At 51.5% G+C, this 22,627-nt stretch overlaps 1 long non-coding RNA gene across 1 annotated transcript in view; it reads right to left on the bottom strand.

The window, feature by feature from the left end:
• Window positions 1-273: 273 nt before the first annotated feature.
• The window catches only part of LOC137309618 (uncharacterized), a 57,289-nt gene continuing 34,935 nt past the window's right edge, over window positions 274-22,627 (bottom strand). The window contains exons 3-4 of the long non-coding RNA XR_010959911.1: window positions 3,623-3,667; window positions 274-352 (exon numbers count right to left, since the gene is read on the bottom strand). This is a non-coding gene — a long non-coding RNA (uncharacterized lncRNA). The remainder of the gene's footprint in view (window positions 353-3,622; window positions 3,668-22,627) is intronic.

Below are 22,627 nucleotides of genomic sequence, written 5' to 3' on the forward strand. Positions count from 1 at the left end.
TGTTGCAGCCACCTCAACCACTGGGCACTGTCTGGTTATATCTCGTCCACCACATCCTTCAACATTTCAAACACTTCCATCAAATCATCACCCTGTCATCCCCTCTGCTGCTTTACTTGCTCAGAACACACATGGGCACGATGGGCCAAATGGCCACCTTCTGTGCTGTAACTTTCTATGATTCTATGAACACACACTAACTCCCAGGCTTAAAATCTACTTGTGCGATCAGTGAACGGACGGGACAGGAGAAACCAATTCCTTTCTGTTGAATGTCTCAATGAAGGTGAAAGGGAACCTTAATACCGGAGAGTCCTTCTGGGCCTTCGACACCAAGCCGTCCTTTCACACCCTGTGAAAGACAGACAGGACATGTGAACAAGAAGATCCCACACAACACAACCCACTGGATTTCGGAATTATCCTCTCTACAAAGTCACACCCCTGTACAATGGCCCAGTGATGGGTTCCCAGCTGCGAAACGAGCTACAGTCAGGGCTCCTGTAACTACCAGGCCGTGGCAGTGAGGTGTCAGTCTTGATTTGCCCATAATATCTTTTGATCAAGAGTCCTGCTGCCCCGTGCTGTAATCACTGCCAGTCTATTCCCCCGTGCTGTAATCACTGCCAGTCTATCCCCCTGTGCTGTAATCACTGCCAGTCTATCCCCCTGTGCTGTAATCACTGCCAAACTATCCCCCCGTGCTGTAATCACTGCCAGTCTATCCCCCCGTGCTGCAATCACCACCAGTCTATCCCCCCGTGCTGTAATCATTGCCAGTCTATCCCCCCGTGCTGTAATCACCACCAGTCTATCCCCCCGTGCTGTAATCACTGCCAGTCTATCCCCCCGTGCTGTAATCACTGCCAGTCTATCCCCCCGTGCTGTAATCACCGCCAGTCTATCCCCCCGTGCTGTAATCACCACCAGTCTATCCCCCCGTGCTGTAATCACTGCCAGTCTATCCCCCTGTGCTGTAATCACTGCCAGTCTATCCCCCCATGCTGTAATCACTGCCAGTCTATCCCCCTGTGCTGTAATCACTGCCAAACTATCCCCCCGTGCTGTAATCACTGCCAGTCTATCCCCCCGTGCTGCAATCACGACCAGTCTATCCCCCCGTGCTGTAATCACTGCCAGTCTATCCCCCCGTGCTGTAATCACTGCCAGTCTATCCCCCCGTGCTGCAATCACCACCAGTCTATCCCCCCCGTGCTGTAATCACTGCCAGTCGATCCCTCCGTGCTGTAATCACTGCCAGTCTATCCCCCCGTGCTGCAATCACTGCCAGTCTATCCCCCCGTGCTGCAATCACCACCAGTCTATCCCCCCGTGCTGTAATCACTGCCAGTCTATCCCACTGTGCTGTAATCATTGCGTCTATCCCCCCGTGCTGTAATCACTGCCAAACTATCCCCCCGTGCTGTAATCACTGCCAGTCTATCCCCCCGTGCTGCAATCACCACCAGTCTATCCCCCCGTGCTGCAATCACCGCCAGTCTATCCCCCCGTGCTGTAATCACCGCCAGTCTATCCCCCCGTGCTGTAATCACCGCCAGTCTATCCCCCCGTGCTGTAATCACTGCCAGTCTATCCCCCCGTGCTGTAATCACCACCAGTCTATCCCCCCGTGCTGCAATCACCGCCAGTCTATCCCCCCGTGCTGTAATCACCGCCAGTCTATCCCCCCGTGCTGTAATCACCGCCAGTCTATCCCCCCGTGCTGTAATCACTGCCAGTCTATCCCCCCGTGCTGTAATCACCGCCAGTCTATCCCCCCGTGCTGCAATCACCACCAGTCTATCCCCCCGTGCTGTAATCACTGCCAGTCTATCCCCCCGTGCTGTAATCACCACCAGTCTATCCCCCCGTGCTGCAATCACCACCAGTCTATCCCCCCGTGCTGCAATCACCGCCAGTCTATCCCCCCGTGCTGTAATCACCGCCAGTCTATCCCCCCGTGCTGTAATCACCGCCAGTCTATCCCCCCGTGCTGTAATCACCGCCAGTCTATCCCCCCGTGCTGTAATCACCACCAGTCTATCCCCCCGTGCTGCAATCACCGCCAGTCTATCCCCCCGTGCTGTAATCACCGCCAGTCTATCCCCCCGTGCTGTAATCACCGCCAGTCTATCCCCCCGTGCTGTAATCACCGCCAGTCTATCCCCCCGTGCTGTAATCACCGCCAGTCTATCCCCCCGTGCTGTAATCACCGCCAGTCTATCCCCCCGTGCTGTAATCACTGCCAGTCTATCCCCCCGTGCTGTAATCACCGCCAGTCTATCCCCCCGTGCTGTAATCACTGCCAAACTATCCCCCCGTGCTGTAATCACCGCCAGTCTATCCCCCCGTGCTGTAATCACCTCCAGTCTATCCCCCCGTGCTGTAATCACCACCAGTCTATCCCCCCGTGCTGTAATCACCACCAGTCTATCCCCCCGTGCTGTAATCACCGCCAGTCTATCCCCCCGTGCTGTAATCATCACCAGTCTATCCCCCCGTGCTGTAATCACCGCCAGTCTATCCCCCCGTGCTGTAATCACTGCCAGTCTATCCCCCCGTGCTGTAATCACTGCCAGTCTATCCCCCCGTGCTGTAATCACTGCCAGTCTATCCCCCCGTGCTGTAATCACCGCCAGTCTATCCACCCGTGCTGTAATCACCGCCAGTCTATCCCCCCGTGCTGTAATCACCACCAGTCTATCCCCCTGTGCTGTAATCACCACCAGTCTATCCCCCCGTGCTGTAATCACCGCCAGTCTATCCCCCCGTGCTGTAATCACCGCCAGTCTATCCCCCCGTGCTGTAATCACCGCCAGTCTATCCCCCCGTGCTGTAATCACCGCCAGTCTATCCCCCCGTGCTGTAATCACTGCAAGTCTATCCCCCCGTGCTGTAATCACCGCCAGTCTATCCCCCCGTGCTGTAATCACCACCAGTCTATCCCCCCGTGCTGTAATCACTGCCAGTCTGACGGACTATCGCCCTGCGTTGTGACCTCCTCTGACGGACTATCGCCCTGTCTCTCCTCCTGTACAGTTTTACTGATATATTTGTGCAGATTACCTCCTGGAACTTTGACCTTGACCTTAACCTCGGAGTGGTTGATGAGTGTCCACCAGTGGCACTGTTGAATCCTTGGTCGTCAGTTAAAATGATCCAAACAGCATTTGTTCCCACCCCTGCTCTCAACACACCTTAAACTGCTCAACAACTGACTGATTTGAGCCTTTCCCCATTTTGGATCGGGTGTGTCACACTCTCTGTGGGCAGTGTAGGATTAGAATCTCATGGTCACACCTCAATAAACCAGTGGAATTGAAAGGCCGTCTGAACTCGTCACTGAGTGCTGTTCAGTGGAAGTGATTTATAGGCACTTGCAGAAGGCTTTTACGAAAGTTCCAAACGTGGGGCTTTAAAATGGAACTTGTAAATTTGCAGGCGGGGATGAATTGATAAAGGTGGGGCTGAGGAGAGGGGGCAGAGATGAGCTGAGGCCCACAGGGTTCCGTTCAGCTCAAGTGATGGAGACCTCAGTTGGAAGGTGATGTTTTACAGTGTAAACGATGAGTTCCTGGTTTGTGGAAGGGATGGTTATTGAGTGGGCTGATCCGATTCTCACCTCCACTCCAGGGACCCCCAGGAATCCTTGTCGCCTCTCTCGACCCTGTGGGAAAAAGGAATCATTTTACACACCGACTCGGGGTGAGAATCGTTTTACACACCGACTCTCGGTGAGAATCGTTTTACACACCGACTCGGGGTGAGAATCGTTTCACACACCGACTCTCGGTGAGAATCGTTTCACACACCGACTCTCGGTGAGAATCGTTTTAGACACCGACTCTCGGCGAGAATCGTTTTACACACCAACTCTCGGTGAGAATCGTTTTACACACCGACTCGGGGCGAGAATCATTTTACACACCGACTCTCGGCGAGAATCGTTTTACACACCGACTCTCGGTGAGAATCGTTTTACACACCGACTCTCGGTGAGAATCGTTTAACACACCGACTCTCGGCGAGAATCGTTTCACACACCCACTCTCGGTGAGAATCGTTTTACACACCGACTCTCGGTGAGAATCGTTTTACACACCGACTCTCGGCGAGAATCGTTTTACACACCGACTCTCGGCGAGAATCATTTCACACACCGACTCTGGGTGAGAATCGTTTTACACACCGACTCTGGGTGAGAATCGTTTTACACACCGACTCTGGGTGAGAATCGTTTTACACACCGACTCTCGGTGAGAATCGTTTTACACACCGACTCTGGGTGAGAATCGTTTCACACACTGACTCTCGGTGAGAATCGTTTTACACACCGACTCTGGGTGAGAATCGTTTTACACACCGACTCTCGGTGAGAATCGTTTTACACACCGACTCTGGGTGAGAATCGTTTTACACACACTCTCGGTGAGAATCGTTTTACACACCGACTCGGGGCGAGAATCGTTTTACACACCGACTCTCGGTGAGAATCGTTTTACACACCGACTCTCGGTGAGAATCGTTTTACACACCGACTCTGGGTGAGAATCGTTTTACACACACTCTCGGTGAGAATCGTTTTACACACCGACTCAGGGCGAGAAACGTTTTACACACCGACTCTCGGTGAGAATCGTTTTACACACCGACTCTCGGTGAGAATCATTTAACACACCGACTCTGGGTGAGAAACGTTTTACACACACTCTCGGTGAGAATCGTTTAACACACCGACTCTCGGTGAGAATCGTTTTACACACCGACTCAGGGCGAGAATCGTTTTACACACCGACTCGGGGTGAGAATCGTTTTACACACCGACTCTGGGTGAGAATCGTTTCACACACACTCTCGGTGAGAATCGTTTCACACACCGACTCTGGGCGAGAATCGTTTTACACACCGACTCTCGGTGAGAATCGTTTTACACACCGACTCTGGGTGAGAATCGTTTTACACACCGACTCTCGGCGAGAATCGTTTCACACACCGACTCTCGGCGAGAATCGTTTCACACACCGACTCTCGGTGAGAATCGTTTTACACACCGACTCTCGGTGAGAATCGTTTTACACACCGACTCTCGGCGAGAATCGTTTTACACACCGACTCTCGGCGAGAATCGTTTTACACACCGACTCTCGGTGAGAATCGTTTCACACACCGACTCTCGGTGAGAATCGTTTCACACACCGACTCTCGGTGAGAATCGTTTCACACACCGACTCTCGGTGAGAATCGTTTTACACACCGACTCGGGGTGAGAATCGTTTTACACACCGACTCTCGGTGAGAATCGTTTTACACACCGACTCGGGGTGAGAATCGTTTTACACACCGACTCTCGGTGAGAATCGTTTTACACACCGACTCTCGGTGAGAATCGTTTTACACACCGACTCTCGGTGAGAATCGTTTCACACACCGACTCTCGGTGAGAATCGTTTTACACACCGACTCTGGGTGAGAATCGTTTCACACACCGACTCTCGGTGAGAATCGTTTTACACACCGACTCGGGGTGAGAATCGTTTTACACACCGACTCTCGGTGAGAATCGTTTTACACACCGACTCTCGGTGAGAATCGTTTCACACACCGACTCTCGGTGAGAATCGTTTTACACACCGACTCTGGGTGAGAATCGTTTCACACACCGACTCTCGGTGAGAATCGTTTTACACACCGACTCTGGGTGAGAATCGTTTCACACACCGACTCTGGGCGAGAATCGTTTCACACACCGACTCTCGGTGAGAATCGTTTCACACACCGACTCTGGGTGAGAATCGTTTCACACACCGACTCTGGGTGAGAATCGTTTTACACAACTCTCGGTGAGAATCGTTTCACACACACTCTCGGTGAGAATCGTTTTACACACCGACTCTCGGTGAGAATCGTTTCACACACCGACTCTCGGCGAGAATCGTTTTACACACACCGACTCTCGGTGAGAATCGTTTTACACACCGACTCTCGGCGAGAATCGTTTCACACACCGACTCTCGGCGAGAAACGTTTCACACACAGACTCTCGGCGAGAATCGTTTTACACACCGACTCTCGGTGAGAAATCGTTTTACACACCGACTCTCGGTGAGAATCGTTTCACACACCGACTCTCGGTGAGAATCGTTTTACACACCGACTCTCGGCGAGAATCGTTTCACACACCGACTCGGGGCGAGAATCGTTTTACACACCGACTCTCGGTGAGAATCGTTTCACACACCGACTCGGGGCGAGAATCGTTTCACACACCGACTCTCGGTGAGAATCGTTTCACACACACTCTCGGTGAGAATCGTTTCACACACCGACTCTCGGTGAGAAATCGTTTTACACACCGACTCTCGGTGAGAATCGTTTCACACACCGACTCTCGGCGAGAATCGTTTCACACACCGACTCTCGGCGAGAATCGTTTCACACACCGACTCTCGGTGAGAATCGTTTCACACACCGACTCTCGGTGAGAATCGTTTTACACACCGACTCTCGGTGAGAATCGTTTTACACACCGACTCGGGGCGAGAATCGTTTTACACACCGACTCTCGGTGAGAATCGTTTCACACACCGACTCTGGGTGAGAATCGTTTCACACACTGACTCTCGGTGAGATTCATTTTACACACCGACTCTCGGTGAGAATCGTTTCACACACTGACTCTCGGTGAGATTCATTTTACACACCGACTCTCGGTGAGAATCGTTTCACACACCGACTCTCGGTGAGAATCGTTTCACACACCGACTCGGGGCGAGAATCGTTTTACACACCGACTCTCGGTGAGAATCGTTTCACACACCGACTCGGGGCGAGAATCGTTTCACACACCGACTCTCGGCGAGAATCGTTTCACACACCGACTCTCGGCGAGAATCGTTTCACACACCGACTCTCGGCGAGAATCGTTTCACACACCGACTCTCGGCGAGAATCGTTTCACACACCGACTCTCGGCGAGAATCGTTTCACACACCGACTCTCGGCGAGAATCGTTTCACACACACTCTCGGTGAGAATCGTTTCACACACCGACTCTCGGCGAGAATCGTTTCACACACCGACTCTCGGTGAGATTCCTTTACACACCGACTCTCGGTGAGAATCGTTTCACACACCGACTCTCGGTGAGAATCGTTTCACACACCGACTCGGGGCGAGAATCGTTTTACACACCGACTCTCGGTGAGAAATCGTTTTACACACCGACTCTGGGTGAGAATCGTTTTCCAGACCGACTCTCGGCGAGAATCGTTTTACACACCGACTCTCGGCGAGAATCGTTTCACACACCGACTCTCGGCGAGAATCGTTTCACACACCGACTCTCGGTGAGAATCGTTTTACACACCGACTCTCGGTGAGAATCGTTTCACACACCGACTCCAGGTGAGAATCGTTTTACACACACTCTCGGTTAGAATCGTTTTACACACCGACTCAGGGCGAGAATCGTTTTACACACCGACTCGGGGCGAGAATCATTTTACACACCGACTCTCGGTTAGAATCGTTTTACACACCGACTCAGGGCGAGAATCGTTTTACACACCGACTCTCGGTGAGAATCGTTTCACACACCGACTCCCGGTGAGAATCGTTTTACACACCGACTCTCGGTGAGAATCGTTTTACACACCGACTCTCGGCGAGAATCGTTTCACACACCGACTCTGGGCGAGAATCGTTTCACACACCGACTCTCGGCGAGAATCGTTTCACACACCGACTCTCGGCGAGAATCGTTTCACACACCGACTCTCGGCGAGAATCGTTTCACACACCGACTCTCGGCGAGAATCGTTTCACACACCGACTCTCGGCGAGAATCGTTTCACACACCGACTCTCGGTGAGAATCGTTTCACACACCGACTCTCGGCGAGAATCGTTTTACACACCGACTCTGGGTGAGAATCGTTTTACACACCGACTCTCGGTGAGAATCGTTTCACACACCGACTCTCGGCGAGAATCGTTTCACACACCGACTCTCGGCGAGAATCGTTTCACACACCGACTCTCGGCGAGAATCGTTTTACACACCGACTCTCGGTGAGAATCGTTTCACACACCGACTCTCGGTGAGAATCGTTTTACACACCGACTCTCGATGAGAATCGTTTTACACACCGACTCGGGGCGAGAATCGTTTTACACACCGACTCTCGGTGAGAATCGTTTCACACACCGACTCTGGGTGAGAATCGTTTCACACACTGACTCTCGGTGAGATTCATTTTACACACCGACTCTCGGTGAGAATCGTTTCACACACTGACTCTCGGTGAGATTCATTTTACACACCGACTCTCGGTGAGAATCGTTTCACACACCGACTCTCGGTGAGAATCGTTTCACACACCGACTCGGGGCGAGAATCGTTTTACACACCGACTCTCGGTGAGAATCGTTTCACACACCGACTCGGGGCGAGAATCGTTTCACACACCGACTCTCGGCGAGAATCGTTTCAAACACCGACTCTCGGCGAGAATCGTTTCACACACCGACTCTGGGCGAGAATCGTTTCACACACCGACTCTGGGCGAGAATCGTTTTACACACCGGCTCTCGGTGAGAATCGTTTCACACACCGACTCTCGGTGAGAATCGTTTCACACACCGACTCTCGGCGAGAATCGTTTTACACACCGACTCTCGGCGAGAATCGTTTCACACACACTCTCGGTGAGAATCGTTTCACACACCGACTCTCGGCGAGAATCGTTTTACACACCGACTCTCGGCGAGAATCGTTTCACACACCGACTCTCGGCGAGAATCGTTTCACACACCGACTCTCGGCGAGAATCGTTTCACACACCGACTCTCGGCGAGAATCGTTTCACACACCGACTCGGGGCGAGAATCGTTTTACACACCGACTCTCGGTGAGAAATCGTTTTACACACCGACTCTGGGCGAGAATCGTTTCACACACCGACTCTCGGCGAGAATCGTTTCACACACCGGCTCTCGGTGAGAATCGTTTCACACACCGACTCTCGGCGAGAATCGTTTCACACACCGACTCTCGGTTAGAATCGTTTTACACACCGACTCAGGGCGAGAATCGTTTTACACACCGACTCGGGGTGAGAATCGTTTTACACACCGACTCTCGGTTAGAATCGTTTTACACACCGACTCAGGGCGAGAATCGTTTTACACACCGACTCGGGGTGAGAATCGTTTTACACACCGACTCTCGGTGAGAATCGTTTCACACACCGACTCTCGGTGAGAATCGTTTCACACACCGACTCGGGGCGAGAATCGTTTCACACACCGACTCTCGGCGAGAATCGTTTCACACACCGACTCTCGGCGAGAATCGTTTCACACACCGACTCTCGGCGAGAATCGTTTCACACACCGACTCTCGGCGAGAATCGTTTCACACACCGACTCTCGGCGAGAATCGTTTCACACACCGACTCTTGGCGAGAATCGTTTCACACACCGACTCAGGGCGAGAATCGTTTTACACACCGACTCTCGGTGAGATTCGTTTTACACACCGACTCTCGGCGAGAATCGTTTCACACACCGACTCAGGGCGAGAATCGTTTCACACACCGACTCTCGGCGAGAATCGTTTCACACACCGACTCTCGGCGAGAATCGTTTCACACACCGACTCAGGGCGAGAATCGTTTTACACACCGACTCTCGGTGAGATTCGTTTTACACACACTCTCGGTGAGAATCGTTTCACACACCGACTCTCGGCGAGAATCGTTTTACACACCGACTCTCGGTGAGAATCGTTTCACACACCGACTCTCGGTGAGAATCGTTTCACACACCGACTCTCGGTGAGAATCGTTTCACACACCGACTCGGGGCGAGAATCGTTTTACACACCGACTCTCGGTGAGAAATCGTTTTACACACCGACTCTGGGTGAGAATCGTTTTCCAGACCGACTCTCGGCGAGAATCGTTTTACACACCGACTCTCGGCGAGAATCGTTTCACACACCGACTCTCGGCGAGAATCGTTTCACACACCGACTCTCGGTGAGAATCGTTTTACACACCGACTCTCGGTGAGAATCGTTTCACACACCGACTCCAGGTGAGAATCGTTTTACACACACTCTCGGTTAGAATCGTTTTACACACCGACTCAGGGCGAGAATCGTTTTACACACCGACTCGGGGCGAGAATCATTTTACACACCGACTCTCGGTTAGAATCGTTTTACACACCGACTCAGGGCGAGAATCGTTTTACACACCGACTCTCGGTGAGAATCGTTTCACACACCGACTCCCGGTGAGAATCGTTTTACACACCGACTCTCGGTGAGAATCGTTTTACACACCGACTCTCGGCGAGAATCGTTTCACACACCGACTCTGGGCGAGAATCGTTTCACACACCGACTCTCGGCGAGAATCGTTTCACACACCGACTCTCGGCGAGAATCGTTTCACACACCGACTCTCGGCGAGAATCGTTTCACACACCGACTCTCGGTGAGAATCGTTTCACACACCGACTCTCGGCGAGAATCGTTTCACACACCGACTCTCGGTGAGAATCGTTTCACACACCGACTCTCGGCGAGAATCGTTTTACACACCGACTCTGGGTGAGAATCGTTTTACACACCGACTCTCGGTGAGAATCGTTTCACACACCGACTCTCGGCGAGAATCGTTTCACACACCGACTCTCGGCGAGAATCGTTTCACACACCGACTCTCGGCGAGAATCGTTTTACACACCGACTCTCGGCGAGAATCGTTTTACACACCGACTCTGGGTGAGAATCATTTTACACACCGACTCTCGGTGAGAATCGTTTCACACACCGACTCTGGGTGAGAATCGTTTTACACACCGACTCTGGGTGAGAATCGTTTTACACACCGACTCTCGGTGAGAATCGTTTCACACACCGACTCTCGGTGAGAATCGTTTCACACACCGACTCTCGGCGAGAATCGTTTCACACACCGACTCTCGGCGAGAATCGTTTTACACACCGACTCTCGGCGAGAATCGTTTCACACACCGACTCTCGGCGAGAATCGTTTTACACACCGACTCTGGGTGAGAATCGTTTTACACACCGACTCTCGGTGAGAATCGTTTTACACACCGACTCTCGGCGAGAATCGTTTTACACACCGACTCTGGGTGAGAATCGTTTTACACACCGACTCTCGGCGAGAATCGTTTTACACACCGACTCTCGGCGAGAATCGTTTCACACACCGACTCTCGGTGAGAATCGTTTTACACACCGACTCTGGGTGAGAATCGTTTTACACACCGACTCTCGGTGAGAATCGTTTTACACACCGACTCGGGGCGAGAATCGTTTTACACACCGACTCTCGGTGAGAATCGTTTCACACACCGACTCTGGGTGAGAATCGTTTCACACACTGACTCTCGGTGAGATTCATTTTACACACCGACTCTCGGTGAGAATCGTTTCACACACTGACTCTCGGTGAGATTCATTTTACACACCGACTCTCGGTGAGAATCGTTTCACACACCGACTCTCGGTGAGAATCGTTTCACACACCGACTCGGGGCGAGAATCGTTTTACACACCGACTCTCGGTGAGAATCGTTTCACACACTGACTCTCGGTGAGAATCGTTTTACACACCGACTCGGGGCGAGAATCGTTTCACACACCGACTCTCGGCGAGAATCGTTTCACACACCGACTCTCGGCGAGAATCGTTTCACACACCGACTCTCGGCGAGAATCGTTTTACACACCGACTCTCGGCGAGAATCGTTTCACACACCGACTCTCGGTGAGAATCGTTTTACACACCGACTCTCGGTGAGAATCGTTTCACGCACCGACTCTCGGTGAGAATCGTTTCACACACCGACTCTCGGCGAGAATCGTTTTACACACCGACTCTCGGCGAGAATCGTTTTACACACCGACTCTCGGCGAGAATCGTTTCACACACACTCTCGGTGAGAATCGTTTCACACACCGACTCTCGGCGAGAATCGTTTCACACACCGACTCTCGGCGAGAATCGTTTTACACACCGACTCTCGGTGAGAATCGTTTCACACACCGACTCTCGGTGAGAATCATTTTACACACCGACTCTCGGCGAGAATCGTTTCACACACCGACTCTCGGCGAGAATCGTTTCACACACCGACTCTCGGCGAGAATCGTTTCACACACCGACTCTCGGCGAGAATCGTTTCACACACCGACTCGGGGCGAGAATCGTTTTACACACCGACTCTCGGTGAGAAATCGTTTTACACACCGACTCTGGGTGAGAATCGTTTTCCAGACCGACTCTCGGCGAGAATCGTTTTACACACCGACTCTCGGCGAGAATCGTTTCACACACCGACTCTCGGTGTGAATCGTTTCACACACCGACTCTCGGCGAGAATCGTTTCACACACCGGCTCTCGGTGAGAATCGTTTCACACACCGACTCTCGGTGAGAATCGTTTCACACACCGACTCTCGGTGAGAATCGTTTTACACACCGACTCGGGGTGAGAATCGTTTTACACACCGACTCTCGGTGAGAATCGTTTCACACACCGACTCTCGGTTAGAATCGTTTTACACACCGACTCAGGGTGAGAATCGTTTTACACACCGACTCTCGGTGAGAATCGTTTTACACACCGACTCTGGGTGAGAATCGTTTCACACACCGACTCTGGGCGAGAATCGTTTCACACACCGACTCTCGGTGAGAATCGTTTCACACACCGACTCTCGGCGAGAATCGTTTCACACACCGACTCTCGGCGAGAATCGTTTTACACACCGACTCTCGGCGAGAATCGTTTCACACACCGACTCTCGGCGAGAATCGTTTCACACACCGACTCTCGGCGAGAATCGTTTCACACACCGACTCTCGGCGAGAATCGTTTCACACACCGACTCGGGGCGAGAATCGTTTTACACACCGACTCTCGGTGAGAAATCGTTTTACACACCGACTCTGGGTGAGAATCGTTTTCCAGACCGACTCTCGGCGAGAATCGTTTTACACACCGACTCTCGGTGAGAATCGTTTCACACACCGACTCTCGGCGAGAATCGTTTTACACACCGACTCTCGGTGAGAATCGTTTCACACACCGACTCTCGGTGAGAATCGTTTTACACACCGACTCTCGGTGAGAATCGTTTCACACACCGACTCTCGGTGAGAATCGTTTTACACACCGACTCTCGGTGAGAATCGTTTCACACACCGACTCTCGGTGAGAATCGTTTTACACACCGACTCTCGGCGAGAATCGTTTCACACACCGACTCTCGGCGAGAATCGTTTCACACACCGGCTCTCGGTGAGAATCGTTTCACACACCGACTCTCGGTTAGAATCGTTTTACACACCGACTCAGGGCGAGAATCGTTTTACACACCGACTCTCGGTGAGAATCGTTTCACACACCGACTCTCGGTGAGAATCGTTTTACACACCGACTCAGGGCGAGAATCGTTTTACACACCGACTCAGGGCGAGAATCGTTTCACACACCGACTCTCGGTGAGAATCGTTTCACACACCGGCTCTCGGTGAGAATCGTTTCACACACCGACTCTCGGTTAGAATCGTTTTACACACCGACTCAGGGCGAGAATCGTTTCACACACCGACTCTCGGTGAGAATCGTTTTACACACCGACTCGGGGTGAGAATCGTTTTACACACCGACTCTCGGTGAGAATCGTTTCACACACCGACTCTCGGTTAGAATCGTTTTACACACCGACTCAGGGTGAGAATCGTTTTACACACCGACTCTCGGTGAGAATCGTTTTACACACCGACTCTGGGTGAGAATCGTTTCACACACCGACTCTGGGCGAGAATCGTTTCACACACCGACTCTCGGCGAGAATCGTTTCACACACCGACTCTCGGCGAGAATCGTTTCACACACCGACTCTCGGCGAGAATCGTTTTACACACCGAATCTCGGCGAGAATCGTTTTACACACCGACTCTGGGTGAGAATTGTTTTACACACCGACTCTCGGTGAGAATCGTTTCACACACCGACTCTCGGTGAGAATCGTTTTACACACCGACTCTCGGTGAGAATCGTTTTACACACCGACTCTCGGTGAGAATCGTTTCACACACCGACTCGGGGCGAGAATCGTTTTACACACCGAATCTCGGCGAGAATCGTTTTACACACCGACTCTGGGTGAGAATTGTTTTACACACCGACTCTCGGTGAGAATCGTTTCACACACCGACTCTCGGTGAGAATCGTTTTACACACCGACTCTCGGTGAGAATCGTTTCACACACCGACTCTCGGTGAGAATCGTTTCACACACCGACTCTCGGTGAGAATCGTTTTACACACACTCTCGGTGAGAATCGTTTCACACACCGACTCTCGGTGAGAATCGTTTCACACACCGACTCTCGGTGAGAATCGTTTTACACACCGACTCTCGGTGAGAATCATTTTACACACCGACTCTGGGTGAGAATCGTTTTACACACCGACTCTCGGTGAGAATCGTTTTACACACCGACTCTCGGTGAGAATCGTTTCACACACTGACTCTTGGTGAGATTCCTTTACACACCGACTCTCGGTGAGAATCGTTTTACACACAGACTCTCGGTGAGAATCGTTTTACACACAGACTCTCGGTGAGAATCGTTTCACACACCGACTCTCGGTGAGAATCGTTTTACACACACTCTCGGTGAGAATCGTTTTACACACCGACTCAGGGCGAGAATCGTTTTACACACCGACTCTCGGTGAGAATCGTTTCACACACCGACTCGGGGTGAGAATCGTTTTACACACACCGACTCTCGGTGAGAATCGTTTTACACACACTCTCGGTGAGAATCGTTTCACACACCGACTCTCGGTGAGAATCGTTTCACACACCGACTCTCGGTGAGAATCGTTTTACACACACTCTCGGTGAGAATCGTTTTACACACCGACTCAGGGCGAGAATCGTTTCACACACCGACTCTCGGTGAGAATCGTTTTCCACACCGACTCTGGGTGAGAATCGTTTTACACACCGACTCTCGTTGAGAATCGTTTTACACACCGACTCAGGGTGAGAATCGTTTTACACACCGACTCTCGGCGAGAATCGTTTTACACACACTCTCGGTGAGAATCGTTTTACACACCGACTCTGGGTGAGAATCGTTTTACAGACCGACTCTCGGCGAGAATCGTTTCACACACCGACTCTCGGTGAGAATCGTTTCACACACCGACTCTCGGTGAGAATCGTTTCACACACCGACTCTCGGCGAGAATCGTTTCACACACGGACTCTCGGCGAGAATCGTTTCACACACCGACTCTCGGCGAGAATCGTTTCACACACCGACTCTCGGTGAGAATCGTTTCACACACCGACTCTCGGCGAGAATCGTTTCACACACCGACTCTCGGTGAGAATCGTTTCACACACCGACTCTCGGCGAGAATCGTTTCACACACCGACTCTCGGCGAGAATCGTTTTACACACCGAATCTCGGCGAGAATCGTTTTACACACCGACTCTGGGTGAGAATTGTTTTACACACCGACTCTCGGTGAGAATCGTTTCACACACCGACTCTCGGTGAGAATCGTTTTACACACCGACTCTCGGCGAGAATCGTTTTACACACCGACTCTCGGTGAGAATCGTTTCACACACCGACTCTCGGTGAGAATCGTTTTACACACCGACTCTGGGCGAGAATCGTTTTACACACCGACTCTCGGCGAGAATCGTTTTACACACCGACTCTCGGTGAGAATCGTTTTACACACCGACTCTCGGTGAGAATCGTTTCACACACCGACTCGGGGCGAGAATCGTTTTACACACCGACTCTCGGTGAGAATCGTTTCACACACCGACTCTGGGTGAGAATCGTTTCACACACTGACTCTCGGTGAGAATCGTTTCACACACCGACTCTGGGTGAGAATCGTTTCACACACCGACTCTCGGTGAGAATCGTTTTACACACCGACTCTCGGTGAGAATCGTTTCACACACCGACTCTCGGTGAGAATCGTTTCACACACCGACTCGGGGCGAGAATCGTTTTACACACCGACTCTCGGTGAGAATCGTTTCACACACCGACTCTGGGTGAGAATCGTTTCACACACCGACTCTGGGTGAGAATCGTTTTACAGACCGACTCTCGGCGAGAATCGTTTCACACACCGACTCTGGGCGAGAATCGTTTCACACACCGACTCTCGGCGAGAATCGTTTCACACACCGACTCTCGGCGAGAATCGTTTCACATACCGACTCTCGGCGAGAATCGTTTTACACACCGAATCTCGGCGAGAATCGTTTTACACACCGACTCTGGGTGAGAATTGTTTTACACACCGACTCTCGGTGAGAATCGTTTCACACACCGACTCTCGGTGAGAATCGTTTTACACACCGACTCTCGGTGAGAATCGTTTTACACACCGACTCTCGGTGAGAATCGTTTCACACACCGACTCGGGGCGAGAATCGTTTTACACACCGAATCTCGGCGAGAATCGTTTTACACACCGACTCTCGGTGAGAATCGTTTTACACACACTCTCGGTGAGAATCGTTTCACACACCGACTCTCGGTGAGAATCGTTTCACACACCGACTCTCGGTGAGAATCGTTTTACACACCGACTCTCGGTGAGAATCATTTTACACACCGACTCTGGGTGAGAATCGTTTTACACACCGACTCTCGGTGAGAATCGTTTTACACACCGACTCTCGGTGAGAATCGTTTCACACACTGACTCTTGGTGAGATTCCTTTACACACCGACTCTCGGTGAGGATCGTTTCACACACCGACTCTCGGTGAGAATCGTTTTACACACAGACTCTCGGTGAGAATCGTTTTACACACAGACTCTCGGTGAGAATCGTTTCACACACCGACTCTCGGTGAGAATCGTTTTACACACACTCTCGGTGAGAATCGTTTTACACACCGACTCAGGGCGAGAATCGTTTTACACACCGACTCTCGGTGAGAATCGTTTCACACACCGACTCGGGGTGAGAATCGTTTTACACACACCGACTCTCGGTGAGAATCGTTTTACACACACTCTCGGTGAGAATCGTTTCACACACCGACTCTCGGTGAGAATCGTTTCACACACCGACTCTCGGTGAGAATCGTTTTACACACACTCTCGGTGAGAATCGTTTTACACACCGACTCAGGGCGAGAATCGTTTCACACACCGACTCTCGGTGAGAATCGTTTTACACACACTCTCGTTGAGAATCGTTTTACACACCGACTCAGGGTGAGAATCGTTTTACACACCGACTCTCGGCGAGAATCGTTTTACACACACTCTCGGTGAGAATCGTTTTACACACCGACTCTGGGTGAGAATCGTTTTACAGACCGACTCTCGGCGAGAATCGTTTCACACACCGACTCTCGGTGAGAATCGTTTCACACACCGACTCTCGGTGAGAATCGTTTCACACACCGACTCTCGGCGAGAATCGTTTCACACACAGACTCTCGGTGAGAATCGTTTCACACACCGACTCTGGGCGAGAATCGTTTCACACACCGACTCTCGGCGAGAATCGTTTCACACACCGACTCTCGGCGAGAATCGTTTCACACACCGACTCTCGGCGAGAATCGTTTCACACACCGACTCTCGGCGAGAATCGTTTCACACACCGACTCTCGGCGAGAATCGTTTTACACACCGAATCTCGGCGAGAATCGTTTTACACACCGACTCTGGGTGAGAATTGTTTTACACACCGACTCTCGGTGAGAATCGTTTCACACACCGACTCTCGGTGAGAATCGTTTTACACACCGACTCTCGGTGAGAATCGTTTTACACACCGACTCTCGGTGAGAATCGTTTCACACACCGACTCGGGGCGAGAATCGTTTTACACACCGACTCTCGGTGAGAATCGTTTCACACACCGACTCTGGGTGAGAATCGTTTCACACACCGACTCTGGGTGAGAATCGTTTCACACACCGACTCTCGGTGAGAATCGTTTTACACACCGACTCTCGGTGAGAATCGTTTTACACACCGACTCTCGGTGAGAATCGTTTCACACACCGACTCGGGGCGAGAATCGTTTTACACACCGACTCTCGGTGAGAATCGTTTCACACACCGACTCTCGGTGAGAATCGTTTCACACACCGGCTCTCGGTGAGAATCGTTTTACACACCGACTCTCGGTGAGAATCCTTTTCCACACCGACTCTGGGTGAGAATCGTTTTACACACCGACTCTCGGTGAGAATCGTTTTACACACCAACTCTCGGTGAGAATCGTTTCACACACCGACTCTCGGTGAGATTCGTTTCACACACCGACTCTCGGTGAGAATCGTTTTACACACCGACTCTCGGTGTGAATCGTTTCACACACCGACTCTCGGTGAGAATCGTTTCACACACCGACTCTCGGTGAGAATCGTTTCACACACCGACTCTCGGTGAGAATCGTTTCACACACCGACTCTCGGTGAGAATCGTTTTACACACCGACTCAGGGCGAGAATCGTTTTACACACCGACTCGTGGTGAGGATAGTTTTACACACACTCTCGGTGAGAATCGTTTTACACACCGACTCAGGGCGAGAATCGTTTTACACACCGACTCTCGGCGAGAATCGTTTTACACACCGACTCTCGGTGAGAATCGTTTTACACACCGACTCTCGGCGAGAATCGTTTTACACACCGACTCTCGGCGAGAATCGGTTTACACACCGACTCTGGGCGAGAATCGTTTTACACACCGACTCTGGGCGAGAATCGTTTTACACACCGACTCTGGGTGAGAATCGTTTTACACACCGACTCTCGGTGAGAATCCTTTTCCACACCGACTCTGGGTGAGAATCGTTTTACACACCGACTCTCGGTGAGAATCGTTTCACACACCGACTCTAGGTGAGATTCGTTTTACACACCGACTCTCGGTGAGAATCGTTTTACACACCGACTCGGGGCGAGAATCGTTTTACACACCGACTCTCGGTGAGAATCGTTTCACACACCGACTCTCGGTGAGAATCGTTTCACACACCGACTCGGGGCGAGAATCGTTTTACACACACTCTCGGTGAGAATCGTTTCACACACCGACTCTCGGTGAGAATCGTTTCACACACCGACTCTCGGTGAGAATCGTTTTACACACCGACTCTCGGTGAGAATCATTTTACACACCGACTCTGGGTGAGAATCGTTTTACACACCGACTCTCGGTGAGAATCGTTTTACACACCGACTCTCGGTGAGAATCGTTTCACACACTGACTCTTGGTGAGATTCCTTTACACACCGACTCTCGGTGAGGATCGTTTCACACACCGACTCTCGGTGAGAATCGTTTTACACACAGACTCTCGGTGAGAATCGTTTCACACACCGACTCTCGGTGAGAATCGTTTTACACACACTCTCGGTGAGAATCGTTTTACACACCGACTCAGGGCGAGAATCGTTTTACACACCGACTCGGGGTGAGAATGGTTTTACACACACTCACGTTGAGAATCGTTTTACACACCGACTCAGGGTGAGAATCGTTTCAAACACCGACTCTCGGCGAGAATCGTTTTACACACCGACTCTCGGTGAGAATCGTTTTACACACACTCTCGGTGAGAATCGTTTTACACACCGACTCTGGGTGAGAATCGTTTTACACACCGACTCTCGGCGAGAATCGTTTCACACACCGACTCTCGGCGAGAATCGTTTCACACACCGACTCTCGGCGAGAATCGTTTCACACACCGACTCTCGGCGAGAATCGTTTCACACACCGACTCTCGGCGAGAATCGTTTCACACACCGACTCTCGGCGAGAATCGTTTCACACACCGACTCTCGGCGAGAATCGTTTCACACACCGACTCTCGGCGAGAATAGTTTTACACACCGACTCTCGGTGAGAATCGTTTCACACACCGACTCTCGGTGAGAATCGTTTCACACACCGACTCTCGGTGAGAATCGTTTTACACACAGACTCTGGGTGAGAATCGTTTTACACACCGACTCTCGGTGAGATTCATTTTACACACCGACTCTCGGTGAGAATCGTTTCACACACCGACTCTCGGTGAGAATTGTTTTACACACAGACTCTGGGTGAGAATCGTTTTACACACCGACTCTCGGTGAGATTCATTTTACACACCGACTCTCGGTGAGAATCGTTTCACACACCGACTCTCGGTGAGAATCGTTTCACACACCGACTCTCAGTGAGAATCGTTTTACACACCGACTCTCGGTGAGAATCGTTTCACACACCGACTCTCGGCGAGAATCGTTTTACACACCGACTTTCGGTGAGAATCGTTTCACACACCGACTCTCGGTGAGAATCGTTTCACACACCGACTCTCGGTGAGAATCGTTTTACACACCGACTCGGGGCGAGAATCGTTTTACACACCGACTCTCGGTGAGAATCGTTTCACACACCGACTCGGGGCGAGAATCGTTTTACACACCGACTCTCGGTGAGAATCGTTTCACACACCGACTCGGGGCGAGAATCGTTTTACACACCGACTCGGGGCGAGAATCGTTTTACACACCGACTCTCGGTGAGAATCGTTTCACACACCGACTCGGGGCGAGAATCGTTTTACACACCGACTCTGGGTGAGAATCGTTTCACACACCGACTCTCGGTGAGAATCGTTTCACACACCGACTCTCGGTGAGAATCGTTTCACACACCGACTCTCGGTGAGAATCGTTTCACACACCGACTCGGGGCGAGAATCGTTTTACACACACTCTCGGTGAGAATCGTTTCACACACCGACTCTCGGTGAGAATCGTTTCACACACCGACTCTCGGTGAGAATCGTTTCACACACCGACTCTCGGTGAGAATCGTTTCACACACCGACTCTCGGTGAGAATCGTTTCACACACCGACTCTCGGTGAGAATCGTTTCACACACCGACTTGGGGCGAGAATCGTTTTACACACCGACTCTCGGTGAGAATCGTTTCACACACCGACTCTCGGTGAGAATCGTTTCACACACCGACTCTCGGTGAGAATCGTTTCACACACCGACTCTGGGTGAGAATCGTTTTACACACCGACTCTCGGCGAGAATCGTTTTACACACCGACTCAGGGTGAGAATAGTTTTACACACACTCTCGGTGAGAATCGTTTCACACACCGACTCTCGGTGAGAATCGTTTTACACACCGACTCTCGGCGAGAATCGTTTCACACACCCACTCTCGGCGAGAATCGTTTTACACACCGACTCTCGGTGAGAATCGTTTCACACACCGACTCTCGGTGAGAATCGTTTCACACACCGACTCTCGGCGAGAATCGTCTTACACACCGACTCTCGGTGAGAATCGTTTCACACACCGACTCTCGGTGAGAATCGTTTCACACACCGACTCTGGGTGAGAATCGTTTTACACACCGACTCTCGGTGAGAATCGTTTTACACACCGACTCTCGGCGAGAATCGTTTTACACACCGAATCTCGGTGAGAATCGTTTTCCACACCGACTCGGGGCGAGAATCGTTTTACACACCGACTCGGGGTGAGAATCGTTTTACACACACTCTCGTTGAGAATCGTTTTACACACCGACTCAGGGTGAGAATCGTTTTAAACACCGACTCTCGGCGAGAATCGTTTTACACACACTCTCGGTGAGAATCGTTTTACACACCGACTCTCGGTGAGAATCGTTTCACACACCGACTCGGGGTGAGAATCGTTTTACACACCGACTCTCGGTGAGAATCGTTTTACACACCGACTCTCGGTGAGAATCGTTTTACACACCGACTCTGGGTGAGAATCGTTTTACACACCGACTCTCGGCGAGAATCGTTTTACACACCGACTCTCGGTGAGAATCGTTTTACACACCGACTCTCGGTGAGAATCGTTTCACACACCGACTCTCGGTGAGAATCGTTTTACACACACTCTCGGTGAGAATCGTTTTACACACACTCTCGGTGAGAATCGTTTTACACACACTCTCGGTGAGAATCGTTTCACACACCGACTCTCGGTGAGAATCGTTTCACACACCGACTCTCGGCGAGAATCGTTTCACACACCGACTCTCGGCGAGAATCGTTTCACACACCGACTCTCGGCGAGAATCGTTTCACACACCGACTCTCGGCGAGAATCGTTTCACACACCGACTCTCGGCGAGAATCGTTTCACACACCGACTCTCGGTGAGAATCGTTTTACACACCGAATCTCGGCGAGAATCGTTTTACACACCGACTCTGGGTGAGAATTGTTTCACACACCGACTCTCGGTGAGAATCGTTTCACACACCGACTCTCGGTGAGAATCGTTTTACACACCGACTCTCGGTGAGAATCGTTTTACACACCGACTCTCGGTGAGAATCGTTTTACACACCGACTCTCGGTGAGAATCGTTTCACACACCGACTCTCGGTGAGAATCGTTTTACACACCGACTCAGGGTGAGAATCGTTTTAAACACCGACTCTCGGTGAGAATCGTTTTACACACCGACTCTGGGTGAGAATCGTTTTACAGAC

This window comes from Heptranchias perlo, unplaced genomic scaffold (genome assembly GCF_035084215.1).
Source record: "Heptranchias perlo isolate sHepPer1 unplaced genomic scaffold, sHepPer1.hap1 HAP1_SCAFFOLD_172, whole genome shotgun sequence".
Classification (NCBI taxonomy): Eukaryota; Metazoa; Chordata; class Chondrichthyes; order Hexanchiformes; family Hexanchidae; genus Heptranchias; species Heptranchias perlo.